The following is a 25741-nucleotide window of genomic DNA, read 5'->3' as shown; positions in this document are numbered from 1 at the left end:
AACACACTCTTTCCCCACAAACCCATTTTCAAGCAAAAGTTCTAACCTGTACTATCTTTTCATAATTTTTCCTAATTTAAATATCATGAGACTCCTGTATTTACGAGCACACCATTTCTACAATACTATTAAGCATTTTAAAAAGTATTTTTGCCATTAAAATATTTCCCCTCTAAAAGTCAAACATTTTCTGTGGCTGGTTTGTGGGTGTATTCTTACTACATTCTTGAATCAGAGCAAGAGATGGCAAGAACAGAATAAAAAAATGTGTTTGCTAAATGGACCTTATTCGGACTAGGACAGTACATTATCCTGCTCCAGTATAATGTGATCAGAATATACTGTGATCTACTAAAAATTTTTGTGGCACTTCAATTAGGCATACACATTAATAAGAAAAGCCACATCATTCAAGTTGTTTTGTCCCTGTTCCCCTATGTCTCCTTTCTGAGAAGCTACATGTATCTGTGATCAAATTATTCAGTGAAAAAAAAGTTTAAAAAAAATCCCCTTATTACATTACTAACAGTGTAACAAGTATACAGAACCAAAACAGTATATGTATGTAACTGGAAAAAATAAAAACAAGCCAACCCCCCTCCAAAACAAAACCAGCCCAAATCCTTACTCTAGATAGGAAAATAGCATCTAAATTAGCTTATCCAGGGCAGAAACATTTGTTTGAAACTGCTTTGATTTTTTGCACACCTGATTACCACATGAATTATTAAGTTGCACATACTATGTTGCATTCAAGGTAAACAAATAATGCAGAAAAATATACCAGAAGCACTGGAATTCAGGTTGCCTCTACATAAGTACTCTCACAGAGCCACATCAACTGTAAAACACAGACACATGGACCACGTTCTGTGCCCCAAGTGCAACAGACTGTGCCACTCTAGTGAATACCCCCAGCACCTCTTGAGAGAAAGCAATCACAATTCACAGTTCTTTCACACTGGCCCTACAAGCTACTGACACGCAAATTCAGCAGTTAAAAGTCTGTCATTCTTACCTGAGAAGCAAGGCAAGACATTATTAGCACCCTTATAGTGTAGGAAACAGTCAGTGTGCCCAAAACATTTCTCTCCCTTTATCTCCTTCAATGCATCTGGACAGTCACCTACCCAAATCACTCCAACACTGCCAATTTACACCATAGGAGCCTGAATCAGTTTCTCAGCTGGGACCACAGATTCACCAGGACGTCGAACAGTTTATTAAACCATCCACATGGATCTGTGAAAGAGAATTAAGAAGTGTTTTCAAGATCATGGTGTAAGGGGCCTTGCACAAAAACCAAGACAGTTTCAAATCCACATATTTACTTACACCAGAACCAAACACAAGACAACAAAGAAGTGGTAATGTGTAGCTTACCACCACAACCATCATCCTACCAACATTCATTTTTGTCTCTTGTCACATCTGAAGGTAATGCAAACAGAGAAAGTGGTGTGCCAAAACACAGAAAAGGCAGAAACAATTATCGTCTCCTCCTTCTACGGCAGCCAAAACTGAAACGTATGCATTGCTAGCAAGCTAGAGACCAAAACAGTTCCTTTTCTGTTACTTCTATGAATGGAGTTCTAATGGAATTATCAGGTCAACAAAACGTGACCAAAAACAGCAAGAAGTTATGTTCAGGACCTCAACTGAATTACTCCCTCTTAAAGCACTACTGTTCTGGTGACTCTCAAGTACATTCTCTGAAAGAAAATCCATACCATGCAAACTGTCACAAATACTCCCACAGCCCTCATGGGGAAATACAACTTCTTGTAACAGATGAGCTTTTAAAAATAGCTGCAATTATTTTAATTGGACCTTACAGCTGCCTTTCATTTAGTTTAAAATAAGGTTTTCTTGAAAGTCTGGAGCCACAACTATTGGCAAGAGTGGAGACTGTTGCTTACAAGTAGTTGGATCTGTTTCTGAGAAGCTTACTGGTTAGCTTTTGTGGAGTACTGCCATACACTCTGTATGCTGAGGATACAAAGTTTTAAAATGTGGTCCTGGTTAGTACATCGGAATAATGCAGTAAGTGTAAGATGCATGCGGAACACACCCATAGCCTCATCTTGATGACATCTGTTGAAGCCAGTTCAAATAAAGTTCCAAAATATAGAAGAGAGTATAATAAATTACAGAAGAATAGTTTTGTCATCTGTTTTTAAAACATCCCACCCAAAAGAAAAAAGATCTAATAAATCTACATTTCTAAGTTGATAAATGGAATCTTTACCGAAAGGAATTATTCTTCGGGAGATCAGATCCTGATTAGCATTCAATATACAGCAATAAAAATAAGTTTCATAATTCCTGGAAATTTTGATTCCTAAAGTTTCTAAGCCAAACAGAAGCAACAGAATTATCATTAAAATAACTGTTTATGCCACTTCCAGAACACTCTGATTTAACAAGCCCTAAACCCTCCATACTAATACAACTGTTAACACATCTTAGATACCTTTTCCAAAACACTGCTGGTATCAGCTACCCATGGTGCCAGGGCCAGCACAGCTAGAAACTATAAAGAATGACAGAGTTGATGACTATACTACTAGTTTCCTAGCTTGCTCAGGAATAAAAAAAAATTGGGTCATTGTCCCTTATAGCTCTGGAACTTTCCTTCTACAATTTTCCTAGTGCTTTCCCACTTACAGCCAAATTGCTGGATGACTGAAAATACTAACACAAATATCCTATTACGTCAAGTTTACATCTAGCCAGCACGTCCCCTCATATACATACTGCTGGCCTATGATGTAAAGCCTGGAACACCCTTCTTAGCTCTTAACTAAGGAGAGCTGACTAACCTTCCTCTCTTGTCTTACAGTCCTCCACAGAAGGTTAAAATTCCTGTTCAATGTAAGATATATGGCATAAACAGTGGACTGTCAAACATGATGACTCTTCTAGATTACCTGTTCAAGTTTGTGACCTATAAGTTAAGGGCTGAGGTGGGGTAGGAAAGTAAGAATTTTACACATCTATAGAAGAAAGACCTTTTTACTCTGACACTTCTTAACCAAAACCTGATAACTTAGAAAGTAAGTAGAACTAAGGCTACAGTCTACTTCTAGCTTTTTCATTATCACAGACTCATAATTTTTAATTAAAACATACTGCCTAATTAATAGCAACAATCCATTCCAACTCAAACCCCTGACAGGCAGGTCATTATATGAAAAAGCACTCACAGAACATTTGAGTTATAAACTTATTTCAAGAGAGTTATGAGTAACCAGGACTTTTCAGAACTAGGTGGATTTTTGATGTTGAATATACAAAATTATTCCATGCAGACAATATCTTACAGCTTTCGTGGCTGCAAAGACAGAGAATAATCAGCTTGAATTTTACTCCATTACCACACTTGTGAAAACCATGCTGCATTTCAAAAAAAGCTACAAATAAAAAAGAGAGATTATTTTTTTCCATTGTACTGTTTCTATTCCTGTGTTACTCAATTTTTTTCAATAGCTCTACGATATGAAATATCAGGGTCTGCTTAGCTATAGGAAATTTAATTTCAGTATTGTGAAAAATTAGGTGTTGTTAGTACTGCTACCAAGGACTTCAGACTCTGAAAAAAACATGTCCCAGAGCCCATGCTTAAATGACAGTAATATCACATTATAAACCTAGGCCATCTATTACTTTAACTAGGCTTACCAGAGAAGGTGCCAGATGGAACATTGCAATGGATGCTGCTCTCATTTCCACCCAGAGCCAAGAAGCATCTATCTCAGCAATGTAAGTACAACTACTGATAGCAGTGAGAAATAGAAAAGATCACTTAGAGCAGTAAGATTAATTTGGAAAAATTTTATTAACCAAGTTCTAACAATGTCAAAAGACTATTTGAGGTATTTGTTAGTCAGTTCGATTGTTGTTCAATCAGTAGTAGGTAACATTTTGCTTTCACAATGAACAGAAACAAAAATCATTTAGTACTACAAGATTCTTCTCTTTCCATTTTCTTCATCTACCAGAACGAAGTAAAAAGGCTATTTAGCCTTTTTTCAAGCACAGTTTAGCTGAATCGAAAGTCTCAAATAAGAGAAACATAAGAACCTATAAATTCATGAGCATAATTACTAGGAGTTTGCACACAAAATCAATAATTTAGCAGCTACATTAATGCAGAATAATGTAGGGTACAAGCAATAAAAAAACTAAATGCTCTCCACAACTACTTTCTGAAAGCAAGTAAATGTTTTGTATATCTGATTCTTTTCCATTAAGTGGGACAGAGGATGCATATCTTTACAGATAACACACAAAAATAATTAGCTTATATTACAAGAAGTTGTTTCGATACATATTTATTCTGCTATTAAAAAAACAGTAGTAAGTGCTTAAACACTCTTGACTACTATCCTTCAAAGTGTTAATAGATAATATGGTTATTGGAAGCTAGGTGACTGGCAGGAGATGGTATCAACCTACAGGTACTTTGTGAGCTTAAGTACTTGATGATGAGTAGCTGGACTGATCTGTACACAACTTAAACATGTAAATTTGACTCTGGATCCTAAATTCTTCTCTAGATGAATGACTCAAGTGGAAGGGAGGAAAGGAACCCTCTTCAGCAGTGTGTGTTAATCTCACTAAGCTCTGCTTCACTACTGGCCCTTACTCCAGCATACAAGACTCATAGTTCATATCCAAGTATAAGGACTGATACCAGAAAATGCATGATCTTAGAGAGAGTCAACTTTATTTTGGATCTTAAAATACCCATTTTCCCCTCTTATTTCAAGACACCATGATACAAACATATGCACATACACCCAAAAAGCACTGTCCAACTTGTATTCTAATCACGCAACAGAATAAACATAAATATATACACAGTTGTCTTTCGCAGACCTTTTCTGCCCAGCACTTTAAGACATGGCAGCTGCACTGAAACTAGACTCCAGTCCCTCAGTCTCTGACTCCTCTCCCAAACCCCCAAAACTACAGCACCAAAAAACCCCTTCAAAAACCACTTAGTGTTTTAAGTTGAAAAATCCAGCAAAGAGATAACTTAAAAAGTAGAAACAGTGAATACAGTTGATAATGTTTCAGTCACGTATTCACTTGGAGGGGGAGGAATTAGTACAAACATGAAATTGTACCAAAAGACTGTCGTGGTTTTGCCCTGGGTCAATTTGCTTTCATACCCCCCTCCCAATTATTATTATTTGAGAGAAGGTTTATGCGGACAAAAGAGACCTGATTTGGGGAAAATAGTATGAATATTTATTACTAGCAAAATAAAAACTACTAAAGAACTATAACAATTTCTACTTAAGTAAAAGTGCTAAGTATTTACAGAAATACTCCTCCCTCCTTTTATATTAGTCCAAGGAGAAGCAGCAGTCCTTTTCTCCATTCTCGGAGTTCCAGCTCTCTCTCCAGTAACTCTGCAGCACCCTCGTCGCAATTGAAACTCTTTTTCCTTCTCTGTGTCGGCCTCCAGGGCTGGGCCTACCCCCCTCCTGGGCTAAGACCGAAGGCGGGGGGTTACCCAGGTCCTGAAGGTTTTTCCTTGCATAGGCTTGCAAGGGGACACTTGCTTACTATGGATCTTCTTTCACGGAGTTACAGGGGATAATGGCTTTTAAGTCCACCCCTGTTCCCTATGGAGGTCCCTCCCAAGGGAGAACAGTCCTCGATAGAGTTCTCAGCATGGGTCTAGCATGGATCCCACACTCGGATCCCAACATCCCATCTGGGCCGTCTCGCTCCAGCATAGGTTTCTCTTAGGGTCACAAATCTTCAGCACCAGTAGCATGGATCTCTCACTGAGATCCCAAGCTTATCCGAGCCGTCCTTGCTCCGGCATAAGCATCATCCCCTTCAAGGGTCACAAAGTCTTCAACAGGACTCTGCCTCACCTCAGGTCTTTCATGAAGTCTCGTTTCTCTTCGGTACATCCACAAGCTCCTCTGTGAGCTGCATGGGGGGTGTCCTCACCCCAACAAACTTCTATAGGTGGCAGGGATTTATTTTTCAGTCTTTACTCTGCTGAAGGGAGAGAGCGAAAGCGGAAAGAAGTAAGCCCCCCTCCCCCTTTGCACTTCTCTCTCCTGTTGCAGCTTCAGCTGCCAGCTTCAATCTTGGACACTCCGTTATCTCTTTGCTGGAATTTCTTCCACAGCAGTTTCTTCATCCAAACAATTAGTCTTTTAAACTTTTTTTTCTTCACTCTCTTACAAGAGAGAAGGGAGGTTTCAGTACCACACCTGCCCCCCCCCCGCCCAAGCTGAGGGAGGAGGGGGCCTTGGCTCTCCTCGGGCCCGCTGCCTTTCTCTTACATGGCTGCTGCCCCTAATTTCAACTGCAACACCAGCCTTCTCTTCCGTTTTCTTAAATATGTAATTAGCAAAGGCGTTACTGAGAGTTTTAATTGGCTTCTTGTCCGGAAATTCACCTGGACAAAACCATTCTCAGCCCCAGGGGCTGACCGACTGGGCAAAACCACGACAGACTGACTTGCCCTCAGGTTCAAAATCAATTCCAGATTATCACATTCTAGATTCTTATTAGATAGACTCTCCCAAATGAAGAAGACAAACGAAGGGAACATGAAAAAATGTGCAGTTGTTTCATGTTCATTTGCAATGCGAACAGACACTTCAAGTTTTTTAATTTTTAATGAGACTGTGAATGCATTTAAGAAAAAATCACAGTATATTTTCAGTCTGGGGCTTGGGGAAGGAAAATAAATCCTCTGCACCACATTTGCAAAATTTCAGTCCGATACAACTTAATATCATTACAGTAGTTCCTCTCAAGCATACAGAAAATCATAACTTGGAAATTACCTTCAGGAAAGAATTCACTATCTCTAAATCCTCCATAGCTTAAGCCTTGTACTACATAATTTGAAAGAAAAGTCCTAGTACAAAAGTTATCATCTCGAATATAATATTCAAGATAATTTGGGACATAATATATTCTGCTGAACTTTTTTTCCATCTTTGAACCCCAGGAAGATAAATTATCTTCCAGCAATCACTATTTCTCCTCATGTGCCATATCAAATACTTCTCAAACAAGAAGATAAGCAGTTACTTTGCAGATTAGAGAGCAGAACATACAAATAGACAACTACTGTCATGAGAAATAGTGTAAATGCTTAAGAATGTGTTCAGAACTATCCACTTGACACCTTGCTATTCCAGTAAGCAGGCAATGTCCAGCTAAGCTCTCTTGCAGAAGTAATTGATGCTAAAACACTGATGTGCCTGAAGAAGGAAAGAGTCTACACAACTCAACTTAAAGGTTTTTCATGCAATGGCTCTAAAAAATGCCATGCAGAGAGCAATTTAAACTCAGATAACAAGAAATAAATTATAAACTCACTAGTGCTTTTATAGATCACTGCACTCTAGTCTCCTCAGAGAAGCAGAGATAAAAACAGTATCAGAGAGTCTTAAAAAACAGGTAACACCATAGGCATCAGCTATTGCTGTTTACCTCATCAGTGTCAGCTCCTCTGCACTGCATGGGCTTGGCCCTTCCAGAAAGGGGAGGGAAAGATCAAAAGTTTTGCCACCTGCACTTCATTAGGGTAGTCCAGCCAAGCAAGGCTACCATGCATGGCCCCACAATAGAGCCACAAAGCACCTCCATGTCCAAGGGGCAAATTTCCCAGAAGATTTTAGAATACTGAAGCTAAATGTCTTTTATTCTTCCATTCCCTGCCCCTAAATTACAATGCACTTTTAATCTCTCCCATGAATGAAGGTGATTCTACACTGCCCATCTGAAATATAAGAGCAAAATACTGATATGGCATCCCACACTTACAGACATTTGTGAGTCCATTATTCTACTTGTGATAATACATAACTTATTTACTAACCTATACCAACTGCTAGTTCACCATTTACAACAGCCTTAAGGTCTAATCTGAAGCCAGAGCATGCCACATTCGAACACTCCTGTCCTTACACATTTCAGTCAAAAGATCCCTCCAGACAATTAAAAATACAAAGCCACCAGAAATCCCTAGGAACTAAAGAGACTAGGTACCTAAGTCTCAAAAGCAAGTGTTCTGCAAGAGAGCTTCTAAGGGAAAATGACCTCATTGTATTGCCTCCTTATCCAACTTGAGTTCTTATAACAGTTATTTCCCACTCCTATAGCAACTAAAAAACATTTTACAGATAGACATGAGATTCCCAGCCTACTGCCTCAAGTCTAGAAGTCAACCTGCCTATGGCAAGAAAAAGTAGGAAAGAGGGGAAGTGGTACAATTTAGATCTGCCCAAAAAGAGATACAGCTGAGTAAGTATCCCAGGTTTTAACTGCACTTTTGACTTTTGCATTATCAAGGATCAAATCATTGATGATGAACAGCAACATTCACATCTACGTGACTAAATGAAAGACTATTCCAAACCAGCAACTGTTGGAACTCAAAAGGTAAGTCACTCTCCACTATGCTAAATTCAAACTAGAGCCTGCTGAAGAAAGAGTACTCCCTGCTTTTCACTCACACCTGCCTTTTATTAAATCTAGGGTTTGCACAACCACACTACAGGTCCAACCAGTAACTGATCCAAAACCCTAACCTTGCAAGACATCAGGGGAGAACTTTTTTTTATTTAGATCAGTTTGATAGTTTTGGTGGAGGTTCCAAGGATGAGTAATTAAAACAAACAAACAAACAAAAAATATTAACTATGCTAAATATCTACAGGCAACCAAGAAGAAGCAAAGATGCTAAGTCAGTTCAGTAAACAGTTATGCTCCAGACACTGACTGTATCAGCAGGTTGTGTTCTACAGAACTGAAAAAAATATTTACAGGATGTGGTCTTAACTGCAAGACAACCTTGCTCAGAAAGTGCTGTGTGTGTTCTTGCAACAAAAAGTCAATTACTTTCCTACACAGCAATGCTTTGAATTTATAAAAGGCTTGAGAGAATGAGACTGAAGTGCAATTAAAGTATACAGAGCATCATCCCCAACACAGAAAGTTCAAAAACCTACATGCACTTCCTTTTAATGAAAAAAAAAGCCTTCTAAATTCCAAAGTGACCAATACAAGAAGGTGCCCTGTCAAGAAATACTGACGATAAAAAGTGTCAATTGTTCACTTTGACCTAATTGTAATATTAAGGTTAAAAAAATTTAGAAAAATAGTCAATGAATATCAACCATATCAATGAATTCAAACCATTAAGAGATATACTGAATAGATTTGTAAAAAGAAAAATTTATATACATAACAGTGCCACTGACCTAGATGCGTATGTCCCACTGCTCTTAAAATCTAAGTGAAGATGCACAAAATGCACCCCAAGGTTCTCAGAGCATCAGAAACTGCCACTTTATTGAAAAAAATATGCCACTTTATTTAAAAGATGCCCATTACCTACAGCAGAATGCAGCCTACTTTCAATCTTAATGATAAAGGTGATTTTTCCTGTAAGAAACCCTTAAGACAATTCCTGTTAACCTTTAGGTGTTTGGATGTAAAGCAAAACTTTTAATTGCTACGGATCAGACAAGTCTCTACAGGGCACCCAAGTTTCTTATCCATTCATCAACTAAGAGTCACCCATATCACCCACCTGAAAAACACACTGAACAGTAAACCCTGATAGGAAGAAATAGAAAAACAGCTTCTTTTTAATTAAGAAAAAATAATAATTCTTCCAGGATGTTGTCTTTTGGTCTGCCCCCATGTCAACATTATCAAGGTCTTGGAGAGCCTAAGAAGGGACACACTCAGGAAGAAAGAATGAAACAAAGTATAACATTCAATATGTTTTTAAAAGTCACAACAATTATATGTTGCGGTTAATTAAATCCCAATAAAATTAAAAGTACCTTAAAAAACACCAACCAAAAAATAAAATAACACACCTGTTTAATGGAGAGGTATAAAAGAGATATTTACAATGCCATCAACAGCACAGAAAGATCTTAGAAAAAAAAATTAGAACAAGTGCCAAGGAGGGAAAAAACCCCTCTAGATACATGTCTATAAAAACTAGAAATGACAAGCGCTTTGATGAGAGTTTAGGTTGGTCAAAGAGTGAGAAAAGACAACATATTACAATTATTGCAAATATACATCAATTTGCAACATTTACAGGTTCCAAACAGCAAAAAACAAATTTGTGTTAAAATTAGGCATTATGGAATTGCATTAACACTAAGATAGCAGCAAGTGCAACTTAAACACAGATGCATGAACTAATTTCCAAGTCTGCTTGAAAATTAATTCCAAGGGCTGAAGTGCTAGTAAGTTTTTAACTTGATATTTCATACTGAAAACATCAGCAAACCAGGCCAGACTCAACAGAAAGAACAGTCAGACCTAAGGTGTGGGGAGGGTGGGGACACGCACAGGTACTTGACATGGTACACTGGAAGTACATTTCAGATACACAAAAGGACAGAAAGAAAACACAGGCTTGACAGAACATTTCTTTGTGGTACTACTGCTAGTACTTCTTACAATTCAGTAGCTACAGAACACTGCTGCAGCCATTGACACCTGTGTGACAAGCAGAAAAACTGGAATTAATTGTGCTTGACCGGGTCAGGCTTCTCTCTGGTTAGCAGGACCACTACTCCTTTAAGAAACACAAAACTTGGTGACTGCAAGGAAGATAAACACCACACTTCAGAGGAGAATGAAGGCTGAGGAGGAGGAAACTTCTTGTATACCTGGACGCGTTCCTATAGATCTTCTCATAACTATCCCAAAGAAGGCTGAGACTAGTCAAACTAACACAGATCACAATGACAGAAGACAGGTGGACTGCCAGGACCAAATACAAAAGCATATGATAATTCAGCTGACTCAAAGAGGCAATCCAGAAATTGCTTCATCTCTCAGCAGAGTAGCACATCTTTAAATGGTGGTACTATTTCCATGGGACAGCCAAAAATCTCAGGGAGTAGAATTTAAAATTAAAAAAAAAACAAACCACCAGCATGTCCCCTTTTAATCCAGGACACAGGAGCATACCAAGCTTCCAATCATGGTTCACAACTAAGCGCTTAAGATCACCCAAAAAAAGAACAGAAATTATAGTTAATCATGGCCTCTGCTTCACATGAAGCTACTTTATTATTAAATGTTTGATTTCAATAAATCCATGCCTTCCACAGTTATGGAAATAAAACACTTGCCCTCACTCTCTTCTCTTTCAGGGACCTCTCACTTCTTACACAAGGCAGAACAAGAATAAGGACATGATGCAAGTTAATTCACTGAAGTTAATTTTTAACTCTATGTCTAACCATAGTGATTGAAAAGAAAGAACGAGAAAACATTCAGAAAGGCCAAGCAAAAATTGCTTTAAAAAGATACATATGTCATTCCTGTAGGTTTTAGACTGCTATAAAATTATTTCAGATATGAAAAATGTACACAAAATATTAGTTCAAAACTGATCAGATTAATTACAGCTTCTAGAGACAAATGTATTTTTCTGTCAATACAATTTGTAATATCTTTGCCTTCCAAACAGGAGAAATCAGTGCGACTACCACCTCCTTTGCAAACAAGGAACAATATGCAGCAAAATGCTTGGCATTGGGCTTGTTTCTTTATAATAATAAAATCCTGCAATATTTGCAGCTATTAGTTGTAAATGTTCTTACTCCCTTCTTGAGAATTTGTGGGAATTAGATATTGGACAAAAGCAAAATTCTTTACTGCTTTTTTTTTTATTTTCATCAACCCTGGTTTACCTGCAGTATCAAGCAGTTACATACATCTCTCATGGTGCCCTAAGAGGGGGAAAAAAAAAAAAAAAAACAAAAAAACAACAAACCACTCTTCAACCAACCAAAAAAAAACCAAACCACCTGCAAAACTGTATGCTGTGCACAGGCCTAGATATCCAAGAAGGAATACATAATTCTCTTTTTCCTATACATCACCCCTATTGATAGACTGCTTATTTCAATTTCCATCTATGGTATATGTTAATCAAAAGTAAAAATAGGGGATGGGGAAACAAACAGTAGCAAAATTGCTGAAAGTCAGCAATTCAATACTAGCCTAAATACAAGAAGTCCTTTTTAACTGCTTAATTCAGGAAATAAAATAGGTTTCAAAAACATAACTACCATATTCTGTTTCACATGAGTATGATATTTTTATTCCTTTGACATATGTTGCTTCCTGAATGGATTTAACCTAATTTGGCATTCCAGAACAAAACTGCTCTCAGCATTTGGCACTTCATGTACAATGCAGCCAGGAAGCCACTCCTTAAGACTATGCAGCCACCTGCAGCAGCCACCAAACTTTTTGATAAGCAAGCTGCACTGCTGTACATTTGAATTATTTCAATACATAAGAAAAGTTCTCAGCTGTTAACTAAACCCTCCACATAACTGCCTGCAGATAACTTCAGACAATCTGCAACAGATACCAGTTCAACACAAAAAAAAAAAAAGGGGGGGAAAAATTAATAAAAAAGGAGACCACTTCTTGCCATAAAATTTCCAATTACTTAATTTTCCATTTTGCTTGCTAAACTGTGTAGTCTACATACAAAAACAAAACGGCCCCTCATGCCCTGCCTTACATGCACTTCCCCCCCAAAAAGTAATTGCCAGAATTCGTACCTAAAGCTAGGATGGATCAAACAACAGAGCTCAGAAGAACACAGCAGGCCCCAAACAATATAATACCTGGAGATACAAAGTAAACAGATGTTGGGTACACAGGAGGGGAAGAAGGAACCACAGTCAAAACCCTCTAGTGATCAGAAACACTACTGCACCAAATCCATACTGGTTATACAGACTGGAAGCACATTCATAGATCAGAGTGCAAAAGAGGATAAGGACATGCAGATATGTATATTCCCCAATCTGAATTTCGCAGATTGCAAAAAAATGCATCCTACCAAAAAACACAAATACATATATACTCTGACACTTAAAAGACTATGCAGTGCTCTAATGGAAATTACTACTTTAGAGAAATAGTATATAGAACCTCCCTCTTTGTTTAAACATTTTTGTCTCTGTCCTCTAAGTGTCATTTACCTCAAGCCAGTTTGTTTTTTGTTTACACATTATTCTCAGCAGTTCTAAGACGTCCTGGACATATAAAGGAACGCCTGAACTGTACCTCTGCCTATTATTTCTTCTCTGCATTAATTTTACAACTGATACAGAGATCCTGATACATTCCAGTAAGTTGTTCACAACTGTGAAGCACCAGAATTACTCCTCTCTGTACTAGCTGTGGTTTGAACTACTACACCCTTCATATTTCCATGTGGCTTAGCATCGTTATTCTTGTCCTCTATTTACTCAGCTTTTCTTTCACAATGCACATTTGATTTTTGCCAATTTATAATCTCTTTTCACTCCCAACACAGTGATGAAACATTTAAGCTAGTATTTTTGTACTAAATTATTTTTCTCTTTACTTGGTGCTGTGTTCCCCTACGTCAATGGATGATGATTAAAGGAAAAAGAGCTGCTATTTTTATTTTACTACAGCAGGCATTCTGGAGATCAGATAAGCAACTGATAAAACCAAACTAACAGAAGGCTATTCTTGAATGGTTTCCAAAGTATTTTTGCCTCTTTAGACAGGGAAGAACAATAGTTTACTACTTACAATAAAAATTTTAAGAATAACTTGGAATTTAGATAATTATAACATTTTCTATGTAAGTGCTGCTTTCAACATAATTCAAGACAATAATTCACTATCTGAAGTCAAAACCAAGTTTTTCACCTGACAGGGGATTTAAGTAGAACTAAGAGTCTTCCTTCTCATCACAATGCTAATTATAGCCTCAAAACTGCATTCAAAGTTGATTTAATAATAACTCAAAGTGTTACTTAATTTCTGACATCCTGTGCTCTGCAGCAAGAGAAAAAAAGAGAGGTACAATACTCCTTTGACGCTACTGAAGCAAAAAGTGGGACACTGCCATGCTGATTTGCTATTAACATGTCACCCTCTTTTCCTCAGAATATGAAAAAGTGACTGAAGAGCACAATGTAGGAATTTCAGAGAATTTCATAGCTGAGATTTCAAAAAATGTGAATTGTCCAGTGTGTACTTCTCTTCAGACTTCTCAAAGATTAAAACCGAGTTAATACAAGATTGGGGAAACATTCTGATTTTGAGAGAAGGTTATTTCTCTTCAGATATTTCATACTCGGAAGCTGAAACTTAAAACTTGGTCAAGATTTAACACCAATGGAATGATGGGTGAAGTATGGACCTAAAATGAGAAATATATATTTAAGTTTGTGGAAATAAGCAGGGACTTGCTCCACAGATGATAGAAAGCACTGTGTTTAAAAGTTAAAGTAATAATTTGTTGGTTCTTCATTGGTTGGTTTATGTAAAGGGAGAAGCAAAGTAAGCGAGAGGATGAGGAAAAAAATACTGATTAGAGACATGTTTCTCTCCCATTCCATAACATTTTCTTCTAACCTGCTCCATTGACAAGGCCATAACCTTTCCCTTGATGTCTCACCATATACTGCTGTAAAACCAATTCAGTAACACCGATGTCATGGAAGACTACCAGGACATTCAAAATCTTTACAACACCTCTCCCACAGATCTCACAGATTTCCCACAGGAAAATTCCACAGATATGTTTGCCTGCTCTACAGTCTTTCCCTAGTAAGAGCAGCACTGCAAATGCATACAGTAATGCCTTGATCCTCAGTATTTCCTTTGCTTTGTTTCAGTAAAGCAAGACAAAATAAATGCTTCCTGAAAAACTGACAAACTCACACAAATAAATACAAGGAAAAGAATAAATTATTCCCATTTCAGCCTACTTAAATCCATTTTAAGTACATCTTGCTTTTCTAGTACTTGTATTGTTTATATTTTCACCTACTTGGATGAAATTTCTTGTACCAGACCCAAAGCCTTAACATGCAGTTTAAGGATAACACAATGGAAGAACAGGATTGTCTAACAACTACAGAAAGCTAAGTCCCTCACAAAACATTGCTCAGGGGAAAAAAAAAAAATCTCTCCTAAGATACACTATAGTGAAGCAATAGTATAGTAAAATAATAAAGCTCTGGGCATTTTTCCTTCCCCCATATCAATTATTCTAATCTTATCCACCAGGACCACAGCCAGATGGATTGACAAATTATAGGTTCCATTTGATTTTTCCTTTCTGTCACATTAGGAGAAAGGATGGAAACAGACATGCTTAACCATCTTTCTCACCTCCTCTTACTTAAGAGTTGAATCCCTAATACTTGGTACCTTGTTTTTAATAGTTTTCCAACACCCATATGTTAACGAACAAAAGTGACCTGACAGAAGTCACAAGTAAAATGTAGGTTTGTTTCAGATATCATTTTCTAGCACTCTACAAACAATTCTCTCTATTTGTAACTCCAAGAAAATCTACTAAATAACTAACTAATTACATAAAATAAATCACCTCGTGTAAGTTTACTAAAGCATAACAGAAATAAATGTTATAAAGACTGAATAGCAAAGAATCAGAAAGACGGGAACTTTTCAATTTTCTCCCTCAGTGATAAACTTTATTGCTAATCCCCCACAAATATATAGCACCTCAGAAATTAAATGACCCGCAGCTTCAGGGTTAGCACCACATATGTTTATGTGACCAGAAGAAACCCAAAATGAGTATGTTCTCCTAAAAGGAGCTAACTACCAAGCTCACATTCCAGGTCACCACAGACTAACATGCCACAGCAAGCAAGCATACCAGCAGCAGGGCATCAGCGAACATTATCTGCTGCAAGCACATTCACCTCCTCCTTCAGGTACACCTAGCTCACAGGCCAAAAGAGGAAACTAAGTAAATTCAAAACCTACATATTATACTCAATAGCGTGAGCATGGAAAGTGAACATTTACAAAGCATTTAAGTCACAAAACATTTAGACTGTTATGCTGACATACTTTTCAGTTCAGTTTCACTAAAAATACAGGCCTCAACCTTGTAAATACTACCTTGTTTTAACCTCGAGTGTGCACAAGCATTTACAGATTATTAAGCATAACGTTTCCACAGTGGAAAAAAAATCAAAACAAAAAACCCTAAATAAACTGCAATTTGCATTAGTAAATGTTCTCCAATATCCAGTTTCAAATATAAAAATCCATCCTATCTTCAGGGTTACCTGTAAGTAAAAGACAGTAGACCTGCAGTAATTTGACCAAATTGTTGGCCATAAAGTTGATCTTCTAAACTATCATTCCTTCCCTCTGAGAGAGTAATGCCAGGAAGACCACAGTCACATGTTGGGGAAAAATCAGCAGCTCTCAAAATTTAGCAGTCTACCAGAAGTCTTCAAGACAAGCTTGGAAACACTTTCCACCATTCAAACGCTTACAATGACATCCATAGTCATTTTGGATGACCAAAACTGGGACTGGCATTCACAGGCATCTGGTATTCAATTTCAGATGTTTGTGTAGAGCACTGATATAGTTCAAAGCATCTATGCCCTCTCCTTAAAGCTTGGAAGTTTTGGAAGATATGTGGTGAAAAACTCCAAGATTAAGGAGCGCAAAGAAGACCGAAGAAATAAATTCTGCAAATCACAGATCTTACATTATTTGAGAGAACAGTACGGAAGAAAAGAAAACTCTTCCAGAACTGTCTGAGAAGATGAAGCCTCTTACGCAGCTGCTACAGGAAGTTCTCATGCCAACCAGAGCTGAAAAACTGGTGAGAAGGCTCCAAAGGCAGCAGTAAAACTCAAAGCACAGTACTTTAAAAACCAAGACCACCCTTCTGCAGCTACCTTTAACATACTAACAGAACTTTGAATATTTTGAGTTTATTTACTACCACTGGAGCTTTCCCCAGCAAAGAGAATAGGGCCTTGGCCATTTCACAGGAAAATACCATCCATTCCAAATTAAGACATAAATTCTATGCTTTTCAAGTATTTGTATCTTTTACTAACACTTCAAATCACTGCAAAGCTTCTTCTATTCATCAAGCTAGCCCCAGACAATTGCCACAAGCAACAGCCATTGAGCACTAGGAGCTCCCCACTATACTCCAGCCATCTATTTCAGAAGTGTAATTTTAAATTCAAGAGAACTCAACGCTCCTAAACCAACTTTTTCTGTCTTACCTGTTTCTTCCTAGAAAGGAAATTCTACTCAAAACAGTCACAGTTTCTACCACTGGAAGCATGTGATAGTCTGGAATAGACCACGTATTCACCACTTGGACCGTGTCTACATACATCTGTTCATTCCACCCCAGCCAACTTCATGACAGGGCCTACAAGACATGAATCACAGCACTGTACATACTGAACTACACAAACTCAGAGAATTCAGTGTGCTTAGAAGACTTTGTTTGGAAAGAAGCTCATGCATCCAGTGAATTTCCAACTGACCACTATGAAGATACTGATCTACAGTTTCTTCCAGTTGTTACTCTTACAATGTGCATCTAAGTAAGGAAACATTAAAGAACATGTGCTTTTAGCAGTTGTTTTACTTTGTACATATAATATAGCCTTATGCTTGTAGAATTAAATCATTCAAAAAAGTGAAACAAAAGTTTGAGAAACCATAGTCTATTTACAAAAGAGGCAACATTGTTTAATAATGGATATTTAAGAGTGAGTAACTATGAAAAAAAGCCGTGCATTTTGGAATGACCATCTTTCCAGTAACTGTGCTCTTCCAGGGACAGTAGTTGTCCCTACTGTCATAAATAATCTTTAGTCTGTGCCTAATCACTGAAGAGATACAGAACAGAGGATGGCATAAGGCATTCCTCCGTAATCGAAGCTGCATAAGAGACTTGTTACCTAATGTTTTCTTGGCCATGCCAAAAATACAACAGAAGAATTTGGCCATCCCATTCACTATCTACTGAAGTGGATAAAGATGGAAGGAGAGTACAAAGCATCTTATCTAACAAGACTGAGACTTCAAAGGCTTGGTTACCTTCTGATATTATTACAACTACCAGGACAGCCACAGCTGTCAAGATTGTTCACATTGTCCTCAGACTCCACTTAATCATCACTGCTTGTTTCTACATATAATGATCGCTTAGTATCAAGTACCTACAAATTAGTTTCAGTTACAGAAAGAACTAAGCTACTTTTCAACTTAAACTACCCTAGGGAAGACAGTTGCAATGTTGATGTTGTCCAACATTAAGTACACTTCAGTTTGGTTTCATTTAGATCAAATTAAGAGATTTGTTGGGCTTTATTTTTCCCAATTATGGAAAGTCACAGTGTATTTTTAAGGCTGGAAGGTGCAACCTAGTGTTGAAATATCATGCTTCTGTATTCCCTCTAGGGAATGCGAAGAGAGTAATAATTCAAATACCTGTACTGAAATTTAAGCACAAGAGAAACAAGTATACCTTTAAAAGCCCTGGTAACTAGTGACAGTAAACAGCAGAAAAGTCTAGTTATCCTGAGATTACTGTGTAAGAAAAATACTATTCCACCTTAGCAATAATCACTTTTTCCATTTTTTTTTAGGCGGAAGATGTGATACATAAATCTCCCCTAAATCAGTGTCCTTACTTTCTAACCTTAACATTTTACTCACAATACCTGAACATTGTATTCCTTGTTCAACATGAAAGCTGTATTTTAGTAATCTTTTTACAACAAAGAAATCCTTTAAAAAAGCCCATACACATAGTTATCTGTGGACTATTTACTACTCAAACTGATATATGTTACCTTCAATGTTTTCATTCTGATATGAAAACTGCTGTCTGACACATTGTTTTACTTACTTAGAAGCTGACAAGGTAAAACAGTAATGTTTATAAATCTTTATTTTCCAGGTAATTGTCATTTAAGTATCTACTTCAACAATCACCACCAACATCTGCACACTCACATAGGAATACAGCCTATTATTTTCATATCCCTAAGAGTAGCTCTTCCATCAACTCAACTAGTTACTCATACGGAAAAGGTTAGATTTCTAATTCCTCCCTCCATGTGGATTAAATGTCAGGTACTCCTTCAGTAGATCAGGTTACTCCATAGGGAGAATCTGCTGAAGATGTGATATATCAACAATTTGATCTTTACATAACATTATCCCTAAAAGATTTTCCTTTTTGCTTCAGAGCAGGAAAGAAAAAAACAAAACAAGAATGCAAAGCAGACAGTCAATGACTCATTACACCGCTACAGGAAAGCCAAGTTGAGGAATTTGCTCCCATTCCCTTCTATTTCCAGAACCTACTGCTAACACACTACATATAATGTACGTTACATATGATCACGCCTTTCCTTAGCTTTGATCCTCCAAGCTCTTTATGCCTGGGACTATAGACTCTGAACAAATTCCACTAAGAACAAGTCATAACAGTGTTTTCTTAGATCACCAGCTTAATACGCTAAGCAACTATCAATCATTAATATTTTCTCCATGGAGCACCCTTATCAACTCTATATGAATATGATGTGCAAATTGATATCCTACAGAGCTCTATGTTTACACTCAACATTATCTACTACGCAGCTTATCCGTAAGACAGATCTATTCATATTTTTACTAATATGATAATCATACTAATGATAATCACATTCCATGGTATGCCACATGCGATAACTTCCAGCTCTATGATTGCAAGCATACCTTCTTAAAATTAGCAATGTTCACTTGAGCTTAATTTGATTCTTGAGCAAGAACCTCCAGGTCAAAAGAACATCTCCCCAAGCCATTGACACGTAGCAATAAAAGTGCTGTTTCAAGCACATGAGCTAACACGTGTAATCTTAAATAATTTTGTTCATAAAATGAATATCAAGATCAGACTGATTTTTAGTTGAGATCGTTGATCTCAAGAAAGAATACATCCCTTCATAACTTTTAAACTATGTTAATGACATGATGGCATTCTATGATATAACTATTAGCTGTAAGCAGTACTGAATTACACTTTCAACATTAAAAAGGGCCTTATGCATAGCTACCATGGTGACAAAACACTAGCATAGAAAGTTGTGCCTCCACTACAAGGAACTATTCTTCTCCATGGCATTGAAAAATATCAACTGCATCATGAGAAACACAAAAGGTCTGAAAAGAAACAAAATTGCCTTCATTACTAACATAGTGGTTTACAACTAAATTTGTCATGCACTGCTACAATTCCTCACCCTCCCCTCAAGAATCTCAAGTCATTATTGGGACTGAAATACTGCTCTGGAAAGGGATCATTCTTCGTAAAAGGATTACTCTATTTAGACTGTATTGCTTTTCTGCCAAGCATCAGCCATATAAGGAAATCAAAGTTCCCTACCATTTATTTTGTGCAGACCTTTCTGAAGCCTAAGAATAACCCTTATTGTTGCCTGGAAAGGTAAGTCTATTATTGCTGCCTGGAAAGGTAAGTCTATAAACTGGAAGTCAAATTATTTATTTGTTATCAGCCATTGAAACCACTTTTGGCAATTCAATGTTAACATTTTTCCTCACAGTATACCAAACAGATGGAGTTGGATTACAAATTTTTTCTTCAAACACTAAATTACCCTATGCTGTTAAAGAACTACATATGTAAGAGCGTTAAAATTTTGTAGAGAAATTACTTTGTCAAAGCCTCAAAAATACCAATATACTCACAAGACCAAAGCACACACATCCTATCTCACAACATGTTGCTTTTAAGTTTGACTAACAGGAACAAACATTCAAGCAAACTACCACAGAGCTATGGCTTCTAGCTCATTTTGAACGTTCACAGTATGAGAAATTCCTTGCCTTCATGAAAACTAATCGATTATTGGCTCTTTGAGGCATGGGAAATAAACCTTCGGTGAGTAATACTTCCTTCACTAAATGCAACTATCTAGTCGGCATAAAAAGCACCACCAGTACAATACCCTACACCAAAACTTCATATTTAGTTTCCCCTTCAACAGCTTCAAAACGAAGTTCTTTCGAGAATTATGAAGGGGACAGTGGTCATCAAAACCAGACAAGGCTACATTAACTCGCAAGTTCAACTGCATGTACTAAGGAAGTCAGACAACTAGCTAGCTGTTTTGGTTTTGTTTTGTATTTTGTTTTAGATCAAGGTTCTTAAGATACACTTTTCCAGATCAAAATGCAGTACAGACCTCTGCTAGATAAGCTTAAAAATATGCAGTCCGTCACCTTGAGACCAGAGAGGGGGCAAACAGGAAAAAGTGGTGGCAACGGGCAAAGGGAAAAACTGTGACATTTACAGAGGACCGGGGAGGGGGGGCATATTTTTATAAAGAAACTTAGCAACAATCTTGAAGAAGTCCGGCCAGACACTCAGCAATATTCCAGAAAACAAGGTAGACACAGGGAGCACGAAGGCTCAAGATCATTCGATTAAATAAAAGATACCACTTCCTGCTTTAGGACTTTCTCATTTCCCGATAAGTTAATTATATTTGCAGTGTTACCAAACGTTTTGGAAGGCAAAGAGCTGAAGCAGCAGTCATGGAGTGCAGCAGTTTCAGCTCCGTACCTTCTCGGACCGAACAAAGGAACTTCTGTGTCCTAAGAGATTAAAAACTTTCGGTCTCCCCAAACTCCTTCCTAAGCCTCCATGAAACCATGGACTATGTTCATAAAGGCAGCGTTTCGACGAGAAGGGGAGAAACAAAAAGGGTAGCTAAACTATGGAAGGCAGAAAACAGAGAAAAATAAAGGCCATAAACAGGATATCAAAACGAAGCGTGAACTCCTTCCTTTTTCCCCACCCCCTTCGCAGAGGAAGGATTTTTCTGTTGTTTCTGTTGCTGCTGCTCCCCGAGTCTTCCCTATTTAATTTACCTTTTCTGCCGGGGCGTCTAAACCAGATCCAGCAGGCAGGAGTTTCTTCCGACCCCACGGAAATGCATTACACCCAATCGAGTTTTCTTCTCATAAAGGAGGAATGCGGCGTGGGGGCGAGGGGGGGAAGGAATGTTACAGTTTTCGGCGAGGACGAGGGAGTTCGCGGAGGGTGTGCGAGGGCAGCAGCGCAGCCGGGCTCCTCCCGGCCCCGGCCGGGGTCGGCCCCGCGTCGCGCCGGCCCCGCCCGGCCCCGAAACCGACCGGCGGCGACACCGCAGCGCCCCCCGTCCCCAGTGCGGCCCAACCCGGCTCCACTGCCCTCCCACTCCCCCGGCGCGACGGGCACCGCCGCTCCACCCGGCGCCGCAGCCCGAGCGCGGCCGCCGCCCCGCACACCCGCGCCCGCCGCCGCGGCCGGGGGCGGAAGGGGAACGTAAGGCCGCCTTCCTCACCTGCCCGCCGCCGCCACCCTCGCTCCCCGCCTTCTCTCGCACACCTCCCCCTTCTCCCGTCGCTTCAGCCTCCCGCCCCCCTTCCCGGCCGCGGCAGCGGGGGCGCGGGGAGGCGGCGGAGCTGTGGCGAGGGGAAGCGAGCGCCCTGAGGCAGACACGCGGCGGGGGGAAGGGGAGGTGGCCGCGGGAGAATCCGCCGCGCCCCTGCTACTGTAGGCGCCCCGCACCGCTGGCCAGGCCGGGAGAGGCACTGCAGCGGCGGCGGGGGAGGGGGACAGGGCGGGGGCGGGAGCGCGGCCCGGGCTGGGACCTGGCGGCGGCGGAGGCGGGCGCGGGATCAGGCAGGCGCAGCTGGCGCGCCCGCACTGGCTCCGCCGGGCGGGAGGAGGAGACGGCCGGCCACTCCAAGCCCCGCCGCGCTCCCACTCCGCCACCCCGCCCGCACCGCCGCGGGGCCGGGCGCGGGGCCGCGCCGCAGCCACTCACGAGCGGGGCGGCCGTGAGGGACAGGCCTCGTGGCCAATGGGGCCGGGCGGGGGGCGCTGGCGCGGGGCTGGCGGGGGGCGGGAGCGGCGCCGTCAGGGGCCGGGTCCCGCCGCCTGGAATGGCTCTTCCTGCCCCTGCCTGGGTTGGGCTCCGCAGGGGCATCGCTACGGGCCTGTCTTAGTCTGTCTTCAGAAGGGGCGCAGGCTGATTTAGTACTGAGTGATAAAAGTTTTATCTTAAGCAGCTCATCTCCCTAATGTAATGGTTGCACACCCTCTGTGCAAGCCGCTGAGGCGATGGCTCATGTCATCAGGTGCTACTCGTCGCGTCGTCCTGGCCATCCCACCCTTGCTCCATCACACCTCATGCTGCCTGTCTTGGAGTCCCTCAGGGTCTGAGGGAACGAACACACCCAAGGGAAAAACTGACGGCCTCCACCCACGGTATGCCACAGTGAACTTGGATGCAAATAACAACAATTAAAAGAATGCTGCGTATATAGTCACACTGTTTCACATAAACCTTGGAACACTGCCATGTGTTTTCTCTTCCAAGTATTTCAACACTACCAGTGCAACACAATAGTACTGAAAACGCTTGTTGACAGAGTCACGTACAAATATGTGCAGCCGGTGTGTACCCCAGGGTCACACAGCTTCGGTATCAGTGTGGTTTGGATCACAATAGTGCATTGATGGAAGTGGGTTTCTGTTTAATTTCCTGGATTGTTTGAAATGGGTATTTGATAACCTATTGTGTGTGCAATATGCCATCTTAACAGTCCTGGAACCCGGAGTTCTGCTCAGCCACCACACAGCACACAAAGCTGACAGCAGGGTGGATTTGTACATGCTGCTTACCTTATGCTCCTTAATTGTGCTCTGCAGAGACCACATCTAAGGACAGAGGTAGTTTTGTTTCATGCTCGATTTAATCCCTGGCTTCTCTACTGAGACTGCCACCAAATGAGCTGGAATGGGGTTTTATTATGATAATTTGTTTACTGAGAAATCGACAAAATGCTGAAAAAATGCCATTTTAGATGAACCATTGAATAGCAAAGGAAAATCATATGTCATGTTAGTGTTAACATACCCCTGATTGTGGCATACAACTAGGTGTGGAAAGTCCTTTACACCCCCACCGGTCCTGAAAGTAACTCCAATTGGTAATTCCTGTTCAGGATCATGGGTTGGTTCATCCAGTTTCTTCCAGTGTTTTACATAAAGAAGGTTTAATCTTTAGCAACAAAACATGCAGTTGATCATATTTTTATAAAAGTCCACTATGTTTAACAATACTGTTACTTATTTGAAACTTCTCACCTGTGTATGAGAATTTTATGTTCAAGTATCCCATTTGTATCCAGATGCAGAAAATAAGCATGTATTTCTACTAGGATCATAATAGTCACTATTCCTTTATTTTTCTACAAATCCTCTCTCCATCATCACAGAGCATACTGCTCTGCCTTGGAGACTAGATTTAAGTAATTAACCTAAATTAAATACAGCCATCAGAGTCTGTAAAAAATAGAAGTATATGTGTGTACATATATCTTTTTCCCAAAACATTAAATCACACCCATTTCTTCTTGTTCAGATAAGCCATTTTCTTCAATGAATCAACTTTGGACTAAGGCCAAGCAAGAGAATTTCACCCCAACTCACAACAAATTTAGAATATCTCACTACAATGCACTACATTGGTGCTATAATAAAATTACTAATTTTTTAAATCTCTTGCAAACAATTGTTCATTCCTGTCCAATATCCAATAATGTATCCTTCTAATTAATGTGAACAGCTCTCTGTAACTGATGTCCTCCATCATGAACTCTCCAAGCTCTTTTATGAATTATCCTAATATTTTTAATGTGAAAATGTTCTTTGGCAATGTTTACTGCAAATTGCCCAATGCATTTATTAATACAGCAGAGTAAGAGACGGGTGTGGGAAATTTATAGTAACTGTTGCTCAGATGGTGAATCTCCCATAGTTGTTAATGTTAGTTTCGAAGTAAAATACTGTTTCACTTACAGTTTTAGCCATCAAAAATAAAAGCCTACCCAAAATTTGATGAAACTCTAGCTAGCTAGACTACAGCTCCTGAAGATGTTTTGTACAGACAAAATATACCTATACAAATTAAGAAAATACCAGGAATTATCCCAGGGACCTAAAAGTGCTATAAATATCAAGACAGTATTTAGATTACAGCTTCAGCAGAGTCCCCAGCAACATTTATTCCCAGAGTTGGTATCCCAGTTACCAAATAATTACAGATTAAGTGCACAAAGTACAAAATAGAGAGTTACATAATGAGTCTTTCAAGTGAGACACTGCAGCTGATCCCACTGAATGTTTAAACAAATCCTTTACGCACAATTTCATGCTGGACATCAAGCTCAAACTCTTCTCATTTTAATTTCTATTTCCATATTTGAACAGGAACACTAGTAAATACTGCAAGAACATGCAGGTAAACCAAAAGAACATTTGGTGAAAGAGCCACCTCTATGTTTGTCCTGTTCCAGAGTTCAGTGGTCTGAACAATGCACACATAGGTTTTCTGAGTAACAGGGTTTAATTGCTGCTTTTCCCTGTTCTTACTTACCACTGTTGTTCATTACGATCATGTGTTTCCACTTTTACAGGAAATAGATAGAACAGCCTCTGGAGTAAGAACTTCTGCTTATTAAATGCCCAGGTAGTGACTTGAACGGTGAATTTCAATTTGATTTGAATTGGAACTTCTGGACATCGTTGCAATATAAACATTAAATAATAATTAGTGAAAGTAATAACCACCTGAAAGACATAAAGAGAAAATAAGTAATCTCTTTTTTTTAACAAGTATATATTGAAGTTTATTTTAAATGCTCCATAATTTAAATTTGCCCATGGTCCAAAATGTCTTACTGTAATATTTTCTGAATTTATATGGTTTACAATTGGATCACACCACAATTATGCTGATGAAATCAACACAAAACTGGTATAATAAGTCTTAGAATTGTG

The 25741-nt window shown here is 39.2% G+C and overlaps 1 protein-coding gene across 6 annotated transcripts in view; it reads right to left on the bottom strand.

Annotated features, from left to right (window-relative positions):
- The window catches only part of ERBIN (erbb2 interacting protein), a 113177-nt gene extending 91133 nt beyond the window's left edge, over window positions 1-22044 (bottom strand). For 3 of the 6 annotated variants that reach the window (XM_050330041.1, XM_050330046.1, XM_050330042.1), the window contains exons 1-2: window positions 21781-22043; window positions 1131-1242 (exon numbers count right to left, since the gene is read on the bottom strand). The gene's annotated coding sequence lies outside the window, so the exon portion shown is untranslated. Of the gene's footprint in view, window positions 1-1130; window positions 1243-21780 lie in introns of all 6 variants that reach the window. The other 3 variants (XM_050330043.1, XM_050330044.1, XM_050330045.1) reach the window with 2 other exon arrangements.
- Window positions 22045-25741: the final 3697 nt, after the last annotated feature.

This window comes from Myiozetetes cayanensis, unplaced genomic scaffold (genome assembly GCF_022539395.1).
Source record: "Myiozetetes cayanensis isolate MyiCay16 unplaced genomic scaffold, myiCay2020 scf4, whole genome shotgun sequence".
Taxonomy (NCBI): domain Eukaryota; kingdom Metazoa; phylum Chordata; class Aves; order Passeriformes; family Tyrannidae; genus Myiozetetes; species Myiozetetes cayanensis.
This window is presented reverse-complemented; position numbering and strand designations above follow the sequence as displayed.